The sequence below is a fragment of the Hakea prostrata genome, chromosome 10 (genome assembly GCF_041222555.1).
Source record: "Hakea prostrata isolate BN-2017 chromosome 10, UWA_Hpros_2, whole genome shotgun sequence".
In the NCBI taxonomy this organism is placed as follows: domain Eukaryota; kingdom Viridiplantae; phylum Streptophyta; class Magnoliopsida; order Proteales; family Proteaceae; genus Hakea; species Hakea prostrata.
Window position 1 is genome coordinate 27,185,456 of NC_142609.1, and position 25,032 is coordinate 27,210,487.

At 39.2% G+C, this 25,032-nt stretch overlaps 1 long non-coding RNA gene across 2 annotated transcripts; it reads left to right on the plus strand.

Annotated features, from left to right (window-relative positions):
• The first annotated feature begins 47 nt into the window (after nt 1–47).
• LOC149002392 (uncharacterized) lies at nt 48–12,786 on the plus strand. 2 transcript variants are annotated; one of them, XR_016170302.1, is made up of 4 exons: nt 48–411; nt 536–676; nt 12,104–12,218; nt 12,327–12,786. It is a non-coding gene; the product is annotated as an uncharacterized LOC149002392 (long non-coding RNA). The 2 variants fall into 2 exon arrangements; XR_016170301.1 differs by lacking the exon at nt 12,104–12,218 and having other exon boundaries at nt 12,327–12,785.
• Nucleotides 12,787–25,032: the final 12,246 nt, after the last annotated feature.

Here is a 25,032-nt window from a genome sequence, read left to right on the forward strand (position 1 = left end):
TGAGGGGCGATATTTAGACTCTTCGCCCGGTTCGCCGGGTAGGAACGAACTTTCGTTCGTTGCCTAAAATCTCCTGGCGACCTCTCGTATCTCTCAACTCTCTCGACGCTCTGGTTCTCTCTCAACGGTCATCTCTCGGAGCCGATAAGTTCTCTCTCGTCTCTCTCTGCTCTCCCAACTCTCTCAACTGTCTCGTCTCTCTCTGCTCTCCCTCGTCTCTCTGCCCCTCTATCGTCTCTCTTTGGCTCTGTCTCGTCTGGCTCAAGGATCTGGGTTGCTGGACTCTCTCGAGTTTGTCTGCGTGCTTTGTATTGGAGGTTGAAGAAGAGAATCAAGTCGGGTTGGGTTTTGCGAGAAGAGGAGCCCTTGCATCTTGATTGCCCTCCTTTGTCTCTCAACAATATCGCCCTGGTATGTTTTTCTCTACTTATTTTTCCCCCTAAGATTTTATCTTCGGATTGCAGTGAAATTAGGGTTACCCATTTGAGCTCTGATGTCCGACTAATATGTGTTGATTGTGGATTCTGCTCTGTAGTTCGAGCTTTTGGCTACCGAAGAGTTTTTCTGGATTCTGCTCTCAAGGTCCCTCGTCTCGTCTCTCTCATCTCACTCAACTTGGCAAGCTCTCTGCAACTGACTCTCTTCTTCTTCTGTGGTATACTACCGCTGCCACCAGGTATCTTCTTAACTATATATATTTCTGCACAAATATAAGGCATTTTAACTTTCAGAAATTATGCTACTAAAGGCTTTACCAGCTCTTGTTAATGGCCAACCCTATGTCGTTTTCTAATCTTAAGAGCCCATATGGAACTTACATGGAACCAAATCATAACCGAAGCAGAAAGCCATGAAACAAACAAGGGAAAAAGTCTAATATCTTTTTCTGTCACAACTGTTGTGTTTCTAGAAGCTGTAGCATCTCTTTTCATTCTCTAGTCAGCAGTCTTCCTATTTTTGAAGCTAGAGAGCCATAGCCAGTGGTTTCTTTTGTGCATTCACAATCAGCGTATTAGAAGGTATTAGAAGGTCACAAAATTGTTGATGTTTCTCTGCTGAAAGTGTATTCGTGATACTATTCTGAGATAGGTTTTTCATTTCCTTTGATGGATTTTTACCCTACCATCTGAATATCACAACTCGTTTTGTCTGTTGTTTGATCTTTGATCACTAAGGCTATTAAGAACAGAACTGAGGGCAAGAGAGAGAGAGAGGAGAGAGGAGGGCAAGAGAGAGAGAGAAGGAGGTTGATTAGGATAGACGAGCGACAAGAATTTTCCATTTAACAGTTCTTAGGTCAACTATTTGTGCCACTTGTGGGTTCTCTACTATTTTTCAGCTTGCACAGTCTCCATCCTGTTAAGGCAAATGCCAAGTGTTAATGATTTGTTCTCAACTTCAACTTTCAATTCTTGTTTATTAATATTATTTCTTATGTCAGGAATTGTAACACGAAAGGGACAATCTAATGCATTTGGCTGTAAAATAAACTTGTAAATCTAGTTTGATAAATTCAGAGTCTTGGAACTAAATTAATTTATTGTTTCTTTACCAATTTTCCCTTGTTTTTTTCTAAAACAAAAAACCTTGGATCTACTGGATATGTATCATTCATAATAGGTGCAGTCCAAGAGCTTCTTATATGTAAAAGCTGCAAACTAATTTAGTTTTGTTCAAAGATTTTCTTCGATAATACTGATCAAGCCAGCAGCATCAACAAACACATAAAATTTGAGAATTTTCTTTTACTGGTCAAGTTGGTTAGAATAAATCTAGTTTCATAAATCATAATGCATCATGTATATATGCACGTCTAATTCTTTACAATGTTGGTTCATCTAAGTTGGCAATTACAATACTAAATGTTGTGACTGATTTTTCAACTGCATATACATCTGGTTGACCATTTCTGTTGCTGTTGGCATATATATATATAGTCTTGAGGAAATTATATTTTAGGAAGAACACTTATAATAACCATCATTAAGTTATGTTGATAAAACCCTATCAGGCTGAACTCCCCATAAACCCATCCCAATCCTTGCCTGATTTTTCAACCCAATGAGTAGGTTCTATTTTAATTGTTTATAGAGTTGGGGCAAACCGTGTCCAGCCCTACCTGACCTTGTGTTAATTAAATTCAGTTTATATCTAATTTTCTTTATTAAAATGCATTTGATATTTTTAACTGAATGTTTTTTGAATCAAGTAAAGCTTGAAGTTATGAATAACCAGTAGGTTTATCTACAATCTTAATATGACAACAAATAGAGTATTGTGGAAATCAAGGACCTGTGCAAAGAGTTGTTTTTTTTTTGGTAAACTTATGGCCAGAGTTTGAACCTATATATATCACAGATTTATTCTAACCAACTTCACCGGAGACAAATCTATTTCCATGATTGCAAGTTTTATTAACCCCCCCCCCCCCCCCCCCCCCCTCTAATTTTTTTTTAAAACCAAAAAACACCCACCCACAACAAAAAAGGGGAAAAACCACCAAAAACCACACCCACCACCCACACACCCACCCCATAAAATAAAAAAAAAAAAAAAAAAAACCGGGAAAAAATATTTTTTTTTCTTTTTTAAATTAAAAGAACCGGGGCCCCCCCCCAGGGAAAAAATCCAACGAAATGAACATTTCGACCTTGGAAAAGGTCGAAATTTGAGGTTTCGATCGAAATTTCGACCGAAACTGGATACTTTTTTCCTGATTCTTGAAAACTCAATTTCGAGCCTCAAATGCACTCAAATTGATTTGGATTTTTGCATACTAGCTATTTCAAACATAATAAACACTATAATAACTACTAGTTTACTAAAAAACTACTGAAAATGTAACATCCAACATTCCAAGTATATAGTACATGAATCAGAGAAGAAGTTGTATTGTTATTACTTACAAGTTACAACTTACAACTTACAACTTGCTTACAAGTCTATTCTATTCAAGCCTCAAGGTCTCCCTCTTCCGTCTGCACCCCATACAAATGACAATATAACTCCCATGATGTTTGCCCCCGCCCCATATAGTTTTGGACATAGTCAAAAACTGCACCTCTGTATGTGGCCTCATCCACATGCATAAGATTCCCTAACGGTGGGAAGTTGTGAATCTCCAAAGGAACTGGTGGTGGTGGGCCTTGTGGCTGTGGAATAGTGTGGAAGATCTGCTCAACAAATGAAAGACCACCCTGCCCCTGGCTCTCAGGACTAGGAGAAGGATAAGGATACTGATAAGGTCGCAGTGGCTGACTCCGATAATCGATAGTGGGAGGGACACCATAAGCTCCATAGGCCGCTCCATAACCATAAGGCTCTAGTCGTGGCTGATTGGCCTGACCCTGAATCTGATAGCCAGGAGGGACACCATATGGTCCATAACCATAAGGACCATAACCATAAGTCGACTCGGTAGAACCAATACTCTCCACAGCAGTATCATATGAGGACTCTGCAGGCCTATGCCATCCGGATCCTCTAGAGGTGGAGGAGTCTCTAGTATCATCAATGCTCATCGATCTCATAGATCCCACCAAGCTCTCGGCATCGGATGGACGGTAGGACCCATATGATGGCGTGTCCTCTGTGCTCCAGCCATGCTGTTTCCCCTTCCCCTTCCTCGAATATGTAGAGGAAACATTTTTGCCTCGAGATGCAGCTCCAGTATGGTCTGAATCCTGTGTCGCGTGGGTGAACTGACTCTCTCCTGTGAATCTCGGTGGTCGTCCTCCCCCCCCCCTTGACTCTCACGTCCAGCAGGTGGTGGTGGTGGTGGTCTCTCCCTAGGATCAGCTGAATCCTGATCACGAGGTCCCACACCCTCCTCATCCCCTCCATCATCACCATCACCGTCATCATCATCACCATCATCGTCATCGCCGGAGGCCTGAGTCACCTCATTCTCAGTGTCGGACCAGAAAATCAAATCCTCACTCTGGGTGGATGCACTAGGGTGTGGCACGAAGGGACGGGCGGGCTCTGCATGTGGCCTCCCCTCCTGGGCCATGAAGTCCCCCACATCAGCCCCCATCTCCTCTGCAATCGACTATTGGGAAGACCTCCATCCTCATCCAGCAATCCGTCTCCACTATCCCCGATCCGATCAACTCTTGGGGTTATCATCATCATCCATCTCAAATATGTCGGCCAACTCGATATTGGTGCTCTCTCTGTCCATCCCCTGTCTAATATGATCCTCTCTCAGTCTCATATTATAGTGTAGGTAGACAAGGTCCTCTAGACGCTTCACACCCAATCGGTTGCGCCTCTTTGAGTGAATGAGGCTGAAAGTGCTCCAATTTCGCTCACAACCAGTGGCAGAACATGTTTGGGAGAGCACTTTGCTTGCAATCCTACTCAAGTTGTGTGAATCACGTCCAAATTGCAACCACCACTCAGCTGCAACAAACATAGACTCCAAGTCATTTTAATACTTAAATAACTAAATTAAAGATAGAATCATAGAATATAATAATTAAATGTATAATGTATAATGAAATAAATGAATGAACTTGCTGCGAGGCGGTTTCCCGTCCCGATACAGCCACAGCACGACCGAAGCTCCCAGTGGCATCCCTAAAAGCCTTTATCTAATATATAAAGAGAAAAAACAATAACTAGTTAGTACTTAGTAGTTACTAGTTACTACTTACTAGGTTAATGACTTAGTATAAAACTACGAATTGTGAATATCAAATGATTCTAATCACTATCTCACCTCCATAAGGATGACTGCTTGTTTAGCTGTATCCGGTTCGAACTTCTCCACTACAGTTTGGACAGCATCCATCAAATCTTGCCTCATCCCAATATTGTCCTTGTAATGGTACTTGGGATTTAAATAGTATCTTTGTGTAAGAAAAAGTATGTCATAAAAGGGAATAGTTAATGCTTAAGCCTTAATAGTGTGATAACATAATGAAAATTAAATTAAATACTAGACTTAAGTACTTAACAACTTAACAACTCACCAGCCTTATGCGATGGATGCTTTGCAACATAGACTCCCATCTCTTGTTGATGATTTGAAGGACTTTCTTGTTGCCGCGTGGGTAGACTCCGAGCAACTTGCTGCTTCATCCTATCTCTGCAGCAAATATGTGTGCTAGAGTAGGTTTTCTTTGCTTGATCTACCATCCTCAACACATTCACCACAGAGCTCAAGCATCTTCACTACTATCCTCACATTGTGCCGAAACTCTCATCAAGGATAGTCAAGCTGAGCTCTCCTTCCTCCCACCGATGAAGAACCCTCCCGGTTAAACCACTCCTCGATGCAAACATACTCCTAAGGCCGGTCTTCCTACTCTCAAAGCTCTGCAGTGCTATCCAATTAGTAGCAAATCTGGTTATGCCTCGGCCTCACTAACTCACCTCCACGACACTTGTCCCTCATCATCCTTAATGCATAGGTGTGGTTATATATGAAGGTGCTAACATGTCGAGCTTGGTCCACCGTATTCTTCACAAGCTTGACCTTTCCAATCTCCTTCAACATTAAGTCAATGCGGTGAGCAGCACAAGGAGTCCAAAAGAGCCCATATCTGTCCATCCATCAAGGCATCAAGCCATCAATACAAAGTTATAAAGTGTACATGTATATGTGTAATGTAAATATATGTATTTACAAATGAAAATTAATACTGTATGTTTAGATTAGATACGGAGGTTCTCTTGCATCTTCAACCCGACTTTCTTGTAGTTGGAGCCATTATCGATCACAATTTGAACTACATTTTCCACTCCAACCTCCTTCACCACTTGCTTGATAATTTGTAAATGTATTTTGCATCCTTCTTCTCACCGGATGCATCTACTTGACTTGAGGAACACTTGTCCTCCCATCACAATTCAACATGAAATTGATGATGGACTGTCTAGTGGGACCAGTCCAACCATCGACCATCGAGTCACTCCATAATGATTCCACATGGGCTTTAATCCCTTAATGTATTCATTTATGTCCTCTTTATGCTTAGGCAAATACACATTGTATATCTCATATGGAGTGGGGCCACTGTACACCACTCCCGACCCTGCCTATCTCTGCTCAATCATATCTCTGTAGTAGGGCCCCTGAGCTGTATGTGCTGGAACACTATGGTAATGCGCCCATTTGGAGAAAGCCATCCCCACTTTCTCCTTCACACTCCCCCATAAGTGCTTCAACTTTCTCTGTTTATGCTCAGGCCTCGCAAATAGGGCCGGATCATTGTGAAGAATCTCAAGATCCGGATCCGCAGGATGTCTTGAGGAAGCTCGACCCCTTGTAGGGGCCCGTGGGATAGGAGCCTCTGCCTCGACACTCCGAGACCTCCTCATAGGGACTTGGGAGCCACCTACACCTCCCATACCTCATGGCTCTCTCAGAGGACCCACAACCCAGACCCCTCTGTTGCCTCCCGATGTCATCAATCCTCTGTTGCTCCCTACTCATCATCATCGCCTTCCTCGGCTGATCGGCCTCTGGATCGGGGTCACATGTCTCTGGCTCATCCCTACCATAACCCTCAGGATCTGGAAGGTCATCTAAGCAGGCATCCTCGAACTCATCCCTCTGTGTTCTCTTCTCTTTCCTCTTTTGCTTTCCACCACTAATATATGAGGCCATTGCCTTCTTGACCTCTATAGGCACCTTTGGGCACCCTGTTACATCCTTGTTGCCACCAGCTAGATGCACCTTCAATCTAGTGGCCCCACCTCCTCCTATTTGTTTCTTGCAGTAATTACACTCACTCTTCCTCTTATCAATTTGTCGGTGGCCTTCCATGATCCCAAGCTATGTCGACATCTTTAAAATAGAGTGCACGATACAAGAAACACATACTAAGTATCTTGAAAAGCTCCACAATATGCTCCAAAAATGACATACATGCTTCTAATAATAACCTCCTATTTTTTAAATATTAAAAAAAAATATGTATAACTATATAAGTATTTTTTTAATATATAAATAATTTTAAAATATATAAAATACACACTAACTATCTTAAAAATATCCACAACATGCTCAAAAAATTGCATACATGCTTCCACTAATACTCTCCTATTTTTAAATTTAAAACAGAAATTAATTATTTTTTTAATATTTAAATATATTTTTTTAATTATTTAAATATATATTAAATACAGTAAAATTACATAATTAACAGAAAAAAAAATTAATTCAACACCATCACAGCAATATGGTGTCTCAACTCTCACATACATCCATTTGAAGCTTATACATGTACTATACATAAACATTTTTAACAATATACATAATTTAGTAAATAATTTTTAATAACAGAAAAATAAAAAAATAGTAGGAAGAATCAAAAAATAATTTTGACACTACAAATTCATAGATTATCACTCTAAAGTAAACATATATAAATTTGGAAGCAATCTAACATGATTTAAGGCACAAATGAAACAAAAATCAAAAAATGAGGAAGTTGGTTACTCACCTTGCAAGATTTGAGAAAATGCACACATGGAGGAGCAAATCAAGTGTTTGAAGGAAATGGAATACTAGAAATTAGGTGTAGAAGCAGATGAAAACAAGAGAAATCAAAAAAAAATTCAAAAGGAGGTCGAAATGGCTCTGGCGATATGGCTCGGTAGGTCGAAATGCCGTCGATATGTCGAAACTGGGTCGAAAGTGAGTATTTTATAGCCTAGCCATGTGTCGTTTCGGCCCGATATGGTATCGGGTCGAAATTTCGACTCGTATTGACCGAAATTTTGGTCGATACGAAACGAAATGGATACTTTTTGTGCCTACTACTCAATTTCGTTTCGAGTTGGATTTTTGCAGGCATTTCGATCGAAATTATCCCCACCTTTTTTTCTTCCATCTCCCCCCCCCCCCCCCCTCCTCCCACCCCCATCTTACTTTATTTTGGTTGCTTTTTTTTTTTTCCTCCCTCCCTCTTTTTATTTTTATAAAACAACCCCACAAGTTTTTATTTTTTATTTTCTTAGCATGACTTCAAATTGCAAATGAATTGGCAGCAAGAGTGAGACTCCCACTAATCACTTGAAAACATTATAATCAAGCACCTATGTATGAATTGAACTAGCATATTTACTTATTTTTAATTATTTTATATTTATCTTTTTAAATATTTTATTAAAAACATGTGCCAAGTTGGGCCAGAGAAATGTGCCCATTTGTGTCCAACCATACAAGATTACGGCAACGATTTTGTGCCAAATTTGCCCACTTCAGCACAGAAGCATAAAAAGTGGATTCTGTGTTGAAGTGGGAATTTTGGCACAGAATGGTTGCCATACTACCCCGTACTGTGTCAATTTCTCTATCCCGATCTCTCCAATACATCAAACGGAGGGCGATACGGAGGGGAAAGTTGCAGAAAAGAGAAGCAGAGAGAAGACAACGCGGATACCAAACGAATAGAGCTCTATTTCCGGTTATTTTTGTTTTTGTTGCGCAACTTCTATTCTTAACTTGTTCTTGCTCTCGTCGCCTTCTTGTAAGTTTCACTTATACTTTTTCTTTGATTCAAGATTTGCAGTGGATATGAGTTGTTATGGTCAACATTATAGAAATTGATGATTGGGTTTCTTGATTTGGTACTCCCCCTACAAAGTTCTTTTTTTTCAAGTTCTTATAGATGTGGAAGATAGGTTTGCAGGAACGATTTGAAATTTGGTTGTTGTTGAATTTATTGTGTGTGGTCAAATGATTCCCTTTTTAGATTCTTCCCTTGCCGCTTATTGGGTGGGTGTCTTTATTTGACGTTGCAGCCTGAACATAGATAGGTATTGAAAATTTGAAGTTCACAATTGGTATTTGATGGATTTTGATTGAAAAGGGTTTTGTGGGTTTGAAAGACTTCTTCTATTCCATTCTTCATACGACATTGGCTGCCTTTGTTTGCGAAGGTGGGGTGAGAAAAAAGTGGTGGGAGAAAACATGTGGATTCCATGTATAATGGGATAAGGGAGAAGGAAAAGAAATGAAGGGATTTTGTGAAAAAAATATTAATTGTGGGTCTCACTTTTTGGTTTTCTACACTTTTTCACAAAGTTTCACATATTTTGTGGGGTTTTGAAAATGCATGGGATGAAAAAATTAGCTTGCCACCTCACCGGACAAATTTTCTTAATTTAAGGAAGTTTGTATTTAACTTTCCCACTCTAAACAACCAAACAAACCACACTTTTAGGATTTAACAGAAAAATATGCTTTTTCAAAAAATTTTCCACTCATTTTTTTTCTCACCCCACCTTAATTCCAGCAAATAAACGCAGCCTGATAGAATTATGTTGTTAGGATTTTTGTCACGTGAGGCTAGAACATTAGAGCCTAGGAGTGTCAATTTTCAACCATAACTGTTAAAATTGGACCGCACCGGCCTGAACCAAATTTTAATGGGCCATGATTGGGCTGAGGGTCCTTAGCCCGAACCACAACCCGTTAACCTTTTAGTATAATTTAAATGAAGTTAATGAACCATTGAATTTGGACCCATAACCTTTTTTTTTACTTTAACTATTTCAAAATAGAGCTTTTTTGTAATGGTGTTTTTATTTCTGTGATATTTAGAATCATGTTTTGGTAATTGTATGCCATGATGGTTGGACCATGCATTGCTGGTAGCAGATCTATTCCTTACCACAAGTAATTTCAAGCTGAGCCTTCATACAAATCCAATTTCATTGGGTGAAAAGATTGTGAGACTGGTCTACACATGACAGAAGAATCTAAATTCTTTATTTTTTGGGGGGTGGGGGTGGTTTGGATCAAGCTAATGCCATCACTAGATCTACTTGGAGTCTTCTTCCTCTTTCTTTTGTAGTTTTGTGTGTGAAACTAGGACTTGGAGTTGAGGAAAAATAAAAATAAATTTCAATATTGATATTTAATTTAGTCAAAACCATTAGCCCAAACCAAATCCAAATTGTTAGTCCAATCCGCTAGTCAATTCAAACCCAAACTGCGCCAAACCAAAACTGTTATCTTTTAAATGGGCTATGTTTGGGCTTGGGGTTTTTCAGCCCGAAACCATTAAGCCCAGCCCGAAACCGCTCCAAATCGCATCGTTGACACCCCTAATAGAACCCAATCTAGGGATCTATTTTTGTAAATTTGACTTGGGTCCTAAATTTTGATTTACAACTGTTGAATCTATTAATATGCACGTGGAGAGATCATAACACTGCAATAAATAAGAATCCTTATGGCTTGATCAATGCTACATCTGATCGTTTGGTTGAATTTTGATTCATGGATATTGAAAGAGTCATTTTTAATCCTTAGGGATGGTTTAGTTGGCAATTGACAGTTGGCAATTCATGGGTAGCGTTTGGTTCCACAATTCCCTGTATTCGGCTTCCATGGAATCATGATTCTAGAATAAAAAAATCGTTTGGTTTGAAAGTGGTTTAGAATCCATGTGATTCCATCAAATCAGGTAATTCTATTTTTCAAGGTAAATGGGTGATTCTGTGGAAACTTCCTCAAGAGGTGGTTTCCAAATAGAATCACCCAAATATGGGCTTGATTCTATGGAATCACATTCGATCAAACTATCACAACCCATCGATGCGAAGAAAGAACCCTACGGAGAAGGAACCCTAGCTGCTGAGTCTTTGCAACTCCTGCTAAGAGGGGGAGGTAAGTGATATTTACTCTAAAAATATGATTCTGATGCCGATTTCAGGGAATTGCGGAACCAAACATAACCTAAACCCGGGGTAGGGGCTTGGCCTAATCTGATTAGATGAATGGATCGGGAAAAAATAAAAATAAAAATTCTCAGCGGAGAGGTCTTGGGTTCGACTATCGTGAACGGCAATTCATTTTCAGTATTAAAAAAGCGCCAGTACAAAAAAAAAAAAAGGATAAAAAAGAGAAAAAGGATCCTAATGTTTAAATTGTTTTTGACCTAAACCCCCAACCCCCTAAACCCCTATGGTAGCATTTGACTTATCGACCCCTCCTGCTGCTTACCTGATCAATAGGACTTGGGCTTTTGAACCTTAGCTTCTCCTTCTCCGGCTCCGTTACTGTGATTTCAACTCCATCGGTGATTTCAGTGGCGGGAAAGTGACTCATTGTTCATCTTCTCCGGTGAGCCCCCTGCTCCGGCGTCTCCTGTTACTTTTCATTCTCCGTCTCCGTTAAGCTAATTAAAACCTTTTTTCTGTCAGTTTTTACTCAGTTGGTGTTCTCTTTCACACAAAAAGTATGCCGAGTCTGCTCTTCGGGTAGGGGCAATTTCTAGACCCAAATCCAATAAAGAACATACCATCTGCCATGAGCTTTCTGAAATAAAATTTGAACTCTTAGCGCGATAAAAAATTTCTAAATATAATAACATACATAATCTTCTGGGGCTTAATGTAGGATGCAACCCCATTTTTCCACAGGCAGAGATAATAAAAAGGAGTGAGAGAAGAAGGAAATAAAAAACAGTCACCATCTGACAACTGAAGTTTTGGAATTAGGTCGTGGAACAAAATTTTTAGAACTAAATTTCTAGAATAGAGATAAGATCTAAGTAGCAGGGTGATTCAGGCCTCGGATATGGCCCAAAATATGGTCGAGTAGTAGTCCTTACTCCTTAGGGTACCCTTTGATCCCAAAATCGTGGCAGGATTACCCGAACCGACAAAGCATTGCTGGAATTACGATATGGGATCGCAAAAAACATGTAAACCACTTCTTTCTTCTTCAAAAAAAAAAGCACTTTCCAAGCCAGATCAGAATCCCTGTCTGTAATGGTTTCTCACCCTATCTTGCGGAGAAAAACTTCTTCAATACTTAATTCTTTTTATTGTAAATGTTTGATGAGATACTATTATGTATTTTTATATGCTAAATTATTATCTTATGACATGTAATTGGGTTTCTTTTTGATAAAATCATTGTCTATATGCTACTATTTTGTTCTTTTGATGGTGATTGTCTTCTTTTTTTTTTTGTGTGTGGGGGGGGGGTTTCAAATGGTGATTGTCTGTTACATAGTGAATATCCATCTGTTGCTTCGCTTAGGGTGGTAGTATTAAACATGTATGATATCACTGCCCCATGCCTTTCATTATACTGAATTTTTTTTAAAGTACAATTACTTTTTGTTACATTTAGTTTGTCTACATATCTATACCTTTTTCATGGCCATCCGAACTTACTAAGTAAGCCACCACCTCTGCCACAATCTTGCGCTGGAAGCGCTGAAGGAAGTTTGCTTTCTTCAACAATAGTGAGAAATCATACCCTACTTTTGGTCACTCCATTTCGCATTGATTGATTATTTTTAGGTTTACAGAATACAACTTATTTATAGAATTTTGTCTGGAATAATTTTCAGGTTTAAGCTCCATATGATACTGTAATGCATAATTACCTCAATGGACTGCAGATTTGGTTGGAGGCAGATCATTTTAGGGCGGAGGGGAAAGTGGTAAGAGAACGGAAGAATACTGAACAAACCATAGAACCTGGTTCAAAATAAGTCTTCAATTGCATTTTAGTGTGGTAGTAGTGGCTGTAAAAGGGGAGATTTGCAAATGCGATGGGAGTAATACAAAATAACACTGTTGTTGGAGTTCTACCAGAGGCGGAGGTTTTCGCAGTTCACTATCCAGGTTATCCTACATCAACCTCACGCGCTATAGAGACACTTGGAGGTCTTGAAGGAATCAGTAAGGTATTAGTCAGTTGCTTTTCCAAATTCTTTGTATTGCTTGGCTTGTGGGTTTGCCTTTCGGTTGCTATGTGTTATAATCTTGATCAATTAATAGATTGGTTATGCTCAAGAGATTGTTTGTTAATGATGTTTTTTAAATAATTATTTATTTTCTGGAAGGGTCGCTTGAGGTATTGTTGGTTGTAGTTTTAACTTTTAAGTTCTTGAAAGTTCTGAAAGACAACTGGTTAAGTAAACAAGTACTCTCCTTTGCTGAAACCAGCCTGTCAGAATGGTGGATAATGGGTTTTTGTAGGAAAGAGGGGAAACTATGCTCTTTCTACTTCCATGTTAGGACACCTGTAAAATGAAGATGATTTTAGTTTAGAAGGGGAACCTAACCCTGTCTTTACATCACTCCCAACAAGAAAAAATTGCTCAAAGAGGAATGATGCGTAGCTGCCTATTCAAGCCTTGGAACAAATACTTATAGGATATGTTTTCCTTACTCTTGAAGATGATACTTGTGTTTGAGTGGTTTTGGGGTTTATGGAGGACAGTATAGTATGTAAATCTGGCTGTGATATTAAAACTAAAAGACTGTTGCGGTCATAGTTGTCATGACACCTGGGCAGATCAAGGCATTGGAGAGGGCTGAAATTCAAGGCAACACCAACTAAGTGAATAAGATGGTCACTTAGGCAACCAAGGGACCCAGGTAGATCAAAGCACTTGGATGCCTAGGCGAGGCCTTGACAACTATGATGCAGATGGAATAGTTGAGTATTGATAATCTATTAATAGTTCAATGGAACCTTAGTTCAAATTAGTTCAATTTCAGTTAGCATGTAATTAGCACATGACTAAAGAATGTAATTACGTTTTAATTTTGAGCCTATTTTAGTGCTAAAATAAAGAAGATGTTCAAAGCTGTAATAACTGTCGAGCGTAAAACTGATGAATCATGCTATTAAATTATGGGAGAGAGTAATTGAAACCCGTTTAAGACAAGAAACAACTATTACGGAGAACTAATTTGGTTTATGCCGGGAAGGTCTACAATGGAAGCTATTTATCTTATTATGAGATTTATGGAAATGTATAGAGAGTGTAAGAAAGGTTGATATGTTTTATATTGACCTCGAAAAAGCTCATGATAGAGTCCTTGGAGGAATCCTGACTTGTGTTTGAAGTACATGGCAGGAGCTTATTTATATAGAAACTTCTAAATACAAAACAAACAAAATCTTCCCAGTGTGGGAATCTTACAAGAAAAAAATAAAATCCTAGTGAAATAAGGAAATAACAAAAAAGGATAGTACTAACTAAATATACCTAGGTCTTTCAACACTCTCTCTCAAGTTGGAGCATAGATATTTACCATGCCCAAATTGCCAATGATACTACTAAACACTTTCGTAGTTAAGTTTTTTGTAAGCACTTCAGCCCGCTGTTTGTCTAAAGTAACAAAAGTGATACGGGTCAACCTAGCCTCAATCTTCTCTTTGATGAAAGTCTTTCAATCTTCACGTGCTTGGTTTTGTCATGTTGTATTGGATTGTGAGTATCTGAGTATAACTGTATGAGAACCTTTGAATTTGACCCAATCTCTTGAATCAGCCCTCTTAGCCATAGTACCTCACAAATGCCCTAAACTCGGCTTGGGCACTGGACCTCGCAACTATAGCTTGTTTCTTGCTTCACCAAGTCATCAAATTACCTCCCACATACACATACACACAATACCCAGAGTAGACCTCCTATCATCTGGGCAACTTGCCCAGTCTGCTTCTGTACATGCCTTAATCTTTCAAGTGTCTATGAGCTGAAATCAAAATCCCTTTTCTTAGAGTGGCCTTCAAGTACACCTCACATACGATACACTGCATCTAAGTGTGAGGAGTAGGGATCATGCATATATTGGCTCATAAGACTAACTACAAACGTGATGTCTGGCTTGGTATGAGACAGATAGGTCAACTTTCCCACCAACTTCTGATACCTCCTCTTGTCAACTGATTCTCCCTCTTTGGCCTTCAAGTGTAGGTAGGCTCAATAGGAGTCTTAACAGGCATACACTGAAGCATCCCATTTTCCTTAAGAAGATCCAGAGTATGCTTCCTTTGAGAGAGAGATACACAACTAGAGGAATATGCCAACTCCACCCCTAGGAAATATCTGAGCTTTCTAATATCTTTGATCTCAAATTTAGTTCCCAAAAAGGTCTTCAATGAAGTCTCATACTCGCTACTGCTTGTGATCACAATATCATCTACATATACTAGAAGTAGAGTAGTGTGGGAGCCATCTCTCCTGATGAACAAAGTGTGGCCTGCATTGTTTTGCTTATAGCCATTAGAGATCATGGCCTCATGAAGCCTTCCAAAACCACGCTCTTGGAGATTGCTTCAGCCTATACAACGCCTTCTTCAAGTTGCACACTTTCCCATGAGTCTTGGCAGTAGAATACCCAGGTGACACATTTATGTATGCCTCCTCTTCGAGCGTTCCATGCAGAAAAGCATTCTTCATATCTAATTGTTGTAGACTCTCCACCCTTTATTCACAACACATAAAAGAATTGTCCGAAATGTGTTTATCTTGGCAACAGGGGTAAATGTCTCTTGATAGTCAATGCCATAGGTCTAAGTAAAGCCTTTGGCCACCAATCCTGCCTTGTACCTCTTTATAGTCCCATTTGCTTTGTGCTTGTGTAAAGCCTTTAGCCTCCAATCTTGCATTGTACCTCTCAATTGTCCCATCTGCTTTGTGTTTGATCATGGACACCCATTTGCACCCAATAGTTCGCTTTTCTTGCAGGCAAAGTTACCAATTCCCTAGTTTTGTTTTTCTCTAAAGCTAGCATTTCCGCATTCGTAGCTTCCTTCCAATTTGAGTAAGATAATGCTTCTAGCCAAGTGTTAGGAATAGAAGTAGAGGACAAGGAGGAAATGAAACTCTGAAATTCTAGGCATATGGACTGATATGAGATATAATTAGAAATAGGATGTTTGGTGCAAGTTTGCGGTTGTTTTCCCAATGCAATTAGTAAGTCCAAAGTAGCATTAAAAGAAGGGCAAGAGATAGATTCACCTGGAGGAATGGATTCTTCAGGACTAGGAACCGAAGCTTCCAATTGGCTCGGCTCAGAAGGGGTCACTTGCTGCTTTCTTTGGTAGGTCTTCAGAGGTTTAGGCTCCCATACACATCATCCAGTAGCTGTTCCTATCTGGTTACTCCATTTTAGAAAGGAGGATCATTTGCAGGAATCTCAGGAGAGATATCAAAAGGAGGTATCAATGCCAAAACCTCTTCACTAAGACTCTCCCCTTGAAGTGGTTTAGGCTGAAAAAAAGGAACCTGTTCGTAGAACACAACATCCATAGAGATAAAGGAACGACGAGAACCAAGATGCTTACACTTACACCCCTTCTATGTAGGAGGATAACCTAAGGATTAAGGAAATGCATTGTAACCCACGAGGATCCAACTTACCATGAACATGGTGGTTTCGAATTGAGGCAACACAACCAAAAACCTTAGGTGGTACTGTAAAGGATGCTGTCCCTAAAAGAACCTTAAGGGGGTAGCGCTGGTCTAAGACTTGGGAAGACATTTGGTTAATCAAATACACTGCAGTAAGAACCGTATCACCCTAAAACTGAGGAGGCACATGCATAGCAGACATAAGGGAACATGCTACCTCAACTAGATGTCAATTTTTGCGTTTGGCAATCCATTTTGAGGTGGAGGTGGACGCAATTGGTTTGGCATATGATGCCATATGGTCAGATAGGAAGAAAGAAATGCGCCACTTAAGTACTTAGTCCTGTTATCTGTACGAAGGATTTTGACTACAAACTTAAACAGGGTCCTAACCATATTATGAAAATTTTGGGCACATGACGAAACATCACTCTTTTGGTGAGTAAGTAAACCCATGTGCTCCTAGTGCAACAATCAATAAAGTTAACAAACCATCTATGCATAGACAAAGACATGGTCTGAGAAGGACCCCATGCATCAAAATGAATAAGTGAAAAAGGAACATGACTATGATGGTCTGAAATAAGGTAAACATGTCTAGTTTGTTGAGTTAAAATACAAGCCTCACTATGAAAGTCATTCAAGTTACACCTTTTAACTAAATCATGAAACAACTTAGACAAAATGGGTAAAGGAATGTGGCCAAGACAATTATGCCACTGCAATAAGGTAAAAACTAAAATGTGTAGGAGAAATGGAATTAGAGGCCGCAGAAAGAGCTAGTGGCAATCCGTCCATTAAGTAGAGTCCCCCTTTCTATGTACTACTGCCAATTGTACGCCTTATTTCCAGGTCCTCGAACACACAATGAGAAGGGAAAAAATGTTATTTTGCATTTCATATCATAAGTAAGGCTACTAATAGATATAAGGTTAGCTAAAAACTTAAAAACATGCAAAATAGAAGATAGGGTAAGAGAGGGTGAACATATAATGGATTCTTGCCCAGAAAGAGGAGAAAGTGACATGAGAAAGTGACCTATTAACCATTCGAACAAATTGATTCAAAGGAGCAAAAGTATAAGTATGAAACAAGGAAGATGAACCAATCATATGGTTGGTTGCCCCAAAGTCAATTATTCAGTAGGGATAAGTCAAATTGAGAATGTGACAACCAAAAATACCTATGGAGGATTGTGGATTTGTAGAGGGAACAACGACAGAAGCTACGCTTGCATTGGAAGTTGGGTTGAAGAAGACATGTCAAGTTTGGACATTAATTGGCGAAGGTGCTGGATCTTGTTAGAGGAAAGAGGTATTGGAGTACTGGAAGTTGGGTTGAACTTGTTTGATTTGTAGATGCTTGATTGCTGTCCCTATTTCCACTTCTATCTCCTCCCTAAGAATTTGTCGGACATCCATGCAACTTCCAACACTTGTCCTTTGTATGGTGCTTTTTCCCATAATACTCGCACTTCACTGAAGGGCTAGAACTAGACTTATTATTGCTAGGACTTGCCACTAATGCAAATCGATCAGATGTCTGAGTGTGTACTATAGCTCTCCTCTGATTGACCTCAGTATCAACCAATGAACAAATTTTGACCTTGCAAAAGGTTGAAATTTTTATGTTTCGGTCGAAACTAGATGCTTTTTTTTGAAAATTGTAACTTCAATTTCAGACCTCAATGGACTCAAAATGATCTAAGATTCTTGCATACTACCTATTTCAAGCATAATAAACACTACTAGTTTACCAAAAAAACTATTGAAAATGTAACATCCAAGTATATACTACATATGAGAAGAAGCGAGAATGTTACCAAATACCAATTACAAGTCTACTCTATTCGATGTCACCCTCTTCTATCTGCACCCCATACAAATGACAATACAAGTTCTATGATGTTTGCTCCATATAGTGGTCGATGTAGTCAGCAACTGCAACTTTGTACGTGGCCTCATCCACATGCCTAAGATTTCCTGACGGTGGAAAGTTGTGAATCTCGGAATAAGGAATTGGCTCAGCTGCATATGGAAAGGTTGGTGGTGACTGTGGTATAGAGTGGAAGATCTACTCAACAAATGAAGGAGCACCCTAGTTGTCAGCATAAGGTCCATACTGACAATAAGGTTCTAGTGGCTGACTCCGATAGGTGACAGTGGGAGGGACACCATAAGCTCCATAAGCTCTATAACCATAAGGCTCCACTAGTGACTAATCCTGAGTCTGATACCTAGGAGGGACACCATATGGTCCATAACCATAAGCTCCATAAGTGGACCCAGTAGAACCAATACTCTCCACAACAATATCATATCAGGACTCTGCAGGCCTATGCCATCCGGATTCTCTGGAGGTAGAGTCTCTATAATCATCAATGCTCATCGATCTCATAGATTCCACCAAGCTCTTAGCATCATCCGGACGGTAGGACTCGTATGATGGCATGTCCTCTGTGTTATAGCCGTGCTGTCTCCCCTTCCCCTTCCTTGAATATGTAGAGGAAACATTTTGGCCTCGAGATGCAAATCTAGTATGGTCTGAATCCTATGTTGTGTGGGTAAACTGACTCTCGCCTATGAATCTCGAGGGTCGTCCTCCCCTCCTTGACTCTCACGTACTGCTGGTGGTCGTGGTGGTGATGGTGGTCTGTCCCTAGTATCAGCTGAATCCTGATCACGAGGTCTAACACCCTCCTCATCCCCTCCGTCATTATCATCATCGTCATCATCATCATCACCATTGTTGTCATCGTCGGAGGCTTGAGTCACATCATCCTCAGTGTCGGACCAGACAATCAAATCCTCACTCTGGGTGGGTGCACTAGGGTGTGGCACAAAGGGACGGGCTGACGCTGCATGTGCAGTCCCCTCCTGGGCCATGGAGTCCTCCACATCAGCCCCCATCTCCTTTGCAATCTATCTACTGGGACGACCTCCCTCTTCATCCAGCAATGGCTCTTTAGTGTCCCTGATCCAATCAACTACTCGGTTATCATCATCACCTATCTCAAATATGTCGGCCAATTTGATATTGTTACTCTCTCTGTCCATCTTGTGTCTAACATGATCCCCCCACAGTCTCATATTATAGTGTATGTAGACAAGGTCCTCTAGATGCTTCACACCCAATTGGTTGCGCCTTTTTGAGCGTATGAGGCTGAAGGTGCTCCAATTTCACTCACAACCAATGGTAGAACATGTCTGAGAGAACACTTTGCTTGCAATCACACTAAAGTGGGGTGAGTCATGTCCAAATTGCAACCACCACCCAGTTACAACAAACATAGACTCTTTAAGTCATTTCAATACTTAAATAACTAAATTAAAGATAGAATATAATTAAATATATAATGAAATAAATGAATGAACTTACTCCCACGGGCAGATTCCCGTCCCGATACGGCCACGGAACGATTGAAGCTCCCAGTGGCATTCCTAAATGCCTTTATCTAATATATAAAAAGAAAAAACAATAACTAGTTACTAGGTTAATGACTTAGTATAAAACTATGAATTGTGAATATCAAATGATTCAAATCACTGTCTCACCTCCATAAGGATGATTGCTTGTTTAGATGGATCCAGTTCCAACTTCTCCACTACAGTTTGGACGACATCCATCAAATCTTGCCTCATCCCAAGATTGTCCTTGTAATGGTACTTGGGATTTAAATAGTATGCTGTGTAAGAAAAAGTACGTCATAAAAGGGAATAGTTAATGCTTATTAGTGTGATAACATATTGAAAATTTAATTGAATACTAGACTTAGCAACTCACCAGCCTTATGCAGTGGATGTTGCAACGTAGACTACCATCTAACTTGGATGATTTTGAGGACTTTCTTGTTGCCGTGTGGGTGGACCTGAGCAACTTGCTGCTTCATCCTCTCTATTGCAGCAAATATGTGTTGTAGAGTAGGTCTTTTCTGCTGATCTACCATTCTCAACACATGCACCATAGGCTCAAGCATGTTCACCACTATCATCACATTATGCCAAAAAGTCTCATCGAGTATGGTCAACTGTGCTCTCCTTCATCCCACAGATGAAGAATCCTCCCAGCTAAGCGACTGTTCTGATGCAAACATGCTCCTAAGGCTAGTCTTCCTACTCTTAAAGCTTTGCAGTGCTATCCAATTATTAGCAAATCTGGTTATGCCTGGCCTCACTAAGTCATCTTGACACTTGTCCCTCATCATCTTTAATGCATATGTGTGGTTATAGATGAATGTGCTAACTTGTCGGGCTTGCTCTACAGTCTTCTTCACAAGCTTGACCTTTCCGATGTCCTTCAGCATTAAGTCAATGTAGTGAGCAGCACATGGAGTCCAAAAGAGCTTATATCTGTCCATCCATCAAGGCATCAAGGCATCAATGCAAAGTCATAAAGTGTACATGTAATGTAAATATGTGTATTTAAAAATGAAAATTAGTACTATATGTTTTGATACCTAGAGTTCTCCCCTGCATCTTTAACCCAGCTTTCTTGTAGTTGGAACCATTATCACTCACAATTTGGATCACATTTTCCACTCCAATCTCCTTCACCACTTGCTTTAATAATTTATGCATCCTTCTTATCACCGGATGCATCTACTGACTTGAGGAACATTGTCCTCCCATCATAATTCAACATGAAATTGATGATGGATTGTTTAGTGGGATCAGTCCAACCATCAACCATCACAGTCACTCCATAATGAGCCCACATGGGCTTTAATCCATTAATATACTCATTTAAGTTCTCCTTTTGCTTAGGCAAATAGACATTATATATCTCAGATGGAGTGGGTCCTTGTACACCATGCCCATCTCCTCAATCATATCTCTATAGCAGGGCCCTTGGGTTGTATGTGCTGGAATACTATGGTAATAAGCCCATTTGGAGAAAGCCATCCCCACTTTTTCCTTCACACTCCCCCATAAGTGCTTCAACTTTCTCTGCTTTTGCTCATGCCTCCTAAATAGGGTCGGATCATTGCGAAGAATCTTCGGATCCAGATCTGTAGGATGTACTAATGAAGCTCAATTCCTTGTAGGGGCCCTTGGGATAGGAACATCCTGCCTCACTGTCTAACTCCTCATAAGGACTTGGGAGATGCCTGTGCTTCCCATACCTACTAGCTTTCTAGAGGACCCACAACCCAGAGACCTCTGTTGCCTCCTCATGTCATCAACCCTCTGTTACTCCTTACTCATCATCATCATCACCCTCTAGATCTGTTCAGCCTCTCGGTCAGGGTCACATCCATACTCCTGGCTCATCTAGACCATAATCTTTGGGATCTGAATGGTCATCTAATGCATCCTCGAACTCCTCCCTATGTGTTCTCTTCTCTTTCCTCTGTTGCTTTCTCCCACTAATATATGAAGCCATTGCTTTCTTGACCTCTGTGGGCACCTTTTGGTACCTTACTACATCCCTGTTTCTACCAACTAGATGCACCTTTAGTCTAGTGGCCCTACCTCCTCCTATTTGTTTCTTATAGTAATTACACTCGCTCTTCCTCCTATCAGCTGTGCTTTGCCTTTCGTGTTGCCAAGCTATGTATGACATTTTTGAAAGAGAATGCCTAATACAAGAAATACTAAATATCTTGAAAAGCTCCACAGTATACTCCAAAAATTACATACATGCTTCTAATCATAACCTCCTATTTTTAAATATTAAAAAAATATAAGTATTTTTTAAAATCTAAATAATTTAAAAATGGGATAATTACTGTTGCTCCCCTGTAGTTTGATTTTATTACTAATAAAACCCCCCTTCCTTCCCCGCGCCCCCTTCCTTATAACGGTGTTAAGTTGCCGTTAAGTTTGAATATTTAATCTCTAATTTGCCCTTCATTAAAATTAAGAAACTAAAAGACGATTCTATCCTATTTATAAAACTAGATTAAATGTCAATTTTACCCTAAACTTCATTTATTTTGAATTAATGAAATGGACAAAATTCAAATCCGATTTGGTTTCCCACCTTCACGAAACTTCATCTATTTTGAATTAAAGAAATGAACAAAATTCAGATCCGATTTGGTTTCCCACATTCACTAAACTTCATTTATTTTGAATTTTTTTAGGTGATATTCAGTTTCCAATTTGAGTTGAATTCGATTTCCCTTCCTCTTCAGTTTCTATTTGAGTTTTATTCAATCATTCTTTCTTTATTTGGTATTTTTTGTTTTTTATTTTTTATTTATTTTTATTAAAGAATAAAACGGATTATAGTTTTTTTCCCCACAGTTAATTAAGGGTACTACTGTAACTTGACAAAAAGGTAAATAAATAAAGAGATAAGTATAAGGGTATTTTGGGGTTTTTGAGAAAATATAAAGATGCCACATCATCAGTTAACTAATGGAACTTAACGGTAGGGGGCAATAGTAATTATAGACAAAGTTGAAGGTTGGATTAGTAATTTTGAAAAGTACAGGGGATACAATAGTAATAAAATCAAAGTACAAAATCCAATAATAATTATCCCTTTAAAAATATATAAAATACACACTAACTATCTTAAAAAGCTCCACAACATGTTCCAAAAATTGCATACATGCTTCCACTAATACTCTCTTATTTTTAAATTTAAAACATAAATTAATTAGTTTTTCTTAACATTGTATCGTTTCGGGTTGATACCATATCGGTCGAAATCATGGTGGGAGATCTCGCTCTCGAGCGAGATCTCGCTACCATGAAAAACCGAGATCTCGACCATCTCGGCGAGATCTCGGTTGAGATATGCCATTTTTTGGGCGTCAACTCGGTAGCCCATCTCGGTGGGTTTTAGGGTCCCAGTTAGGCTAAAACTTGGTATTTAGCCTATTTGATGCCTTTTGAACACACTAGTGGCCTTGGATTTGTGAGAAAACAGCCCTAAGTATGATTTCTAAGTCTACCCATATTGTGAAACCGAAATGCTCTATGATTAGAGAATGCAATGTTATATAACATATAATATAAAACCATTAATGCTATAGGATTAGAGAATGCAAGGTTATATAACATGTAATATAAAACCTTAAGGCATATAAATGAAAATCATGTGTATCAAATACATCAAATAACTTCAATGTCATCAAGATAACATTCATATGAGTATTACAATCTTAACTATCGAGAATAGAATGATAAAAGTACACAACCGTTAGAAGTTTTATATAAGTCATTAACGCATAAGTTCATAAGACAAGTAGAGGATGATTGAGCTTTCTTTGATGTTGTAGATGTGCTAAGAGTAGTTGCAAGTGAAACTTTGGCTGAAATCTACAAAAAATTTGGTAAAAAATGAGAGTTCCAGCGAGATATGGCGAGATTTGGGGCGAGATATGGCGAGATATGGTGAGATATGGCGAGATATAGCGAGATATGGCGAGATATGGCGAGATATGGCGAGATCTCGAGCGAGATATCCCATCTCGCAGATCTCGCCCTTGATCTCGTCTCGGTTTATGAAAAAACCGAGATATCTCGCGAGATCTCGCGAGATCTCCCACCATGGTCGAAATATCGTATTGTATCGACCGGAAAACAATATGATATGGTACACTTTCTATTCCTATCATTGTATTTCGTTTCGTTTTAGAAAAGTGTAGACATTTCGACCGAAATTTTGATAATTTTGATCAAATTTTTTTCCATGGTATCAACTATAGCATAGGCTTGCTTTTAGGGAAGGAAAAGGCTCTTAGGAAAGAATATGTGCTCAAATCTAATCATACTCAATAGTCAATATTCAGCTCTGCTTCCAATCAACTCTATTTGAGGCCATAATTTATTATTCCTTATCAGGGACCTGATACACTCTATTTATTAGGCTACTACTTATTATTACAGTTATATTTCAATTGAGTTTTCTATTTTGGCTACAACTAGGAATGCAATTGTAAGGCCATAAATAAAGGTCCTAATCATGTTACAATTCACAGGTTCAGATTACTAAAATTCAGTTTTTTAAGCTCAGGCTTTTGTATGCTTTGCTGTTCTATCTGTAAATGGTAATAGTATTCTCATCATTGATAAGGAACTTCCAAGTGCGTGAGATTAGGGTCTCTTGTGAAGTCTAGCAGGGATTCATCTACTGCTGTGGGTTCGGCCTTCACTCAGGTCATTATTACATATCCTCCACAGTTTCAAAACAAGGCTCCTACCTCAATTTAAGTGGCAGCCAGCGTACCCTATCCCCCTTCACTCTCGCCTTTTTCTACTTTTTATTTTGAATTTTCGCCTTCCTAATATCCTAAAAACAAGACCCTGTATCTTCTAATTTGGCCATCCAAACCCAACTAAACTTGGAGGACCATATCTACTTACCATTCACGTTTCAGCTCATTCTGATCGGCCTTACCCAAGAAACAGCAAGCCATAATTCCAAACCCTAATTTGAATTTCAAACTAAGGAAGATTTTGTTAAGATCTTGGATAATTAGCCCTCATTCATTTGAGGCTACATCAAGGTGACTTGATTGATTATTTATTTTTTATTTTTTGATTGAGTTTGGTCAATTGCACAATTTTACTGAGTACTTTTGGTCCATATGGATTATGGGAACTTTTCAACATAGATTACCAAATAGACCATCCTAATTGCAATGGCACTGGTCTAGAAACCTAAGTGTTGCTACACTTCAAACTCTTGGTTCCATTTGAAGCTTTGTAGAGTGCTTGGCACTTACAGCAGTTTGGCTTCTTGTCACTTGAACTTGTTAAATGATCTCCAAATAAGTTGAGTATTGTACACGCAGGTCCTCTTAGTAGACCACAAACTAAGGTTGGGTCCCTTTAGTGCAATGAATTACGTTTGGGTCCCATAGTAGCTGAATTTTGGATTATCTAAGTGCGTGGTTGAGAAAAGTTATGCTTATATTTTATAGCAAAGCATGCCTACATATGAACAT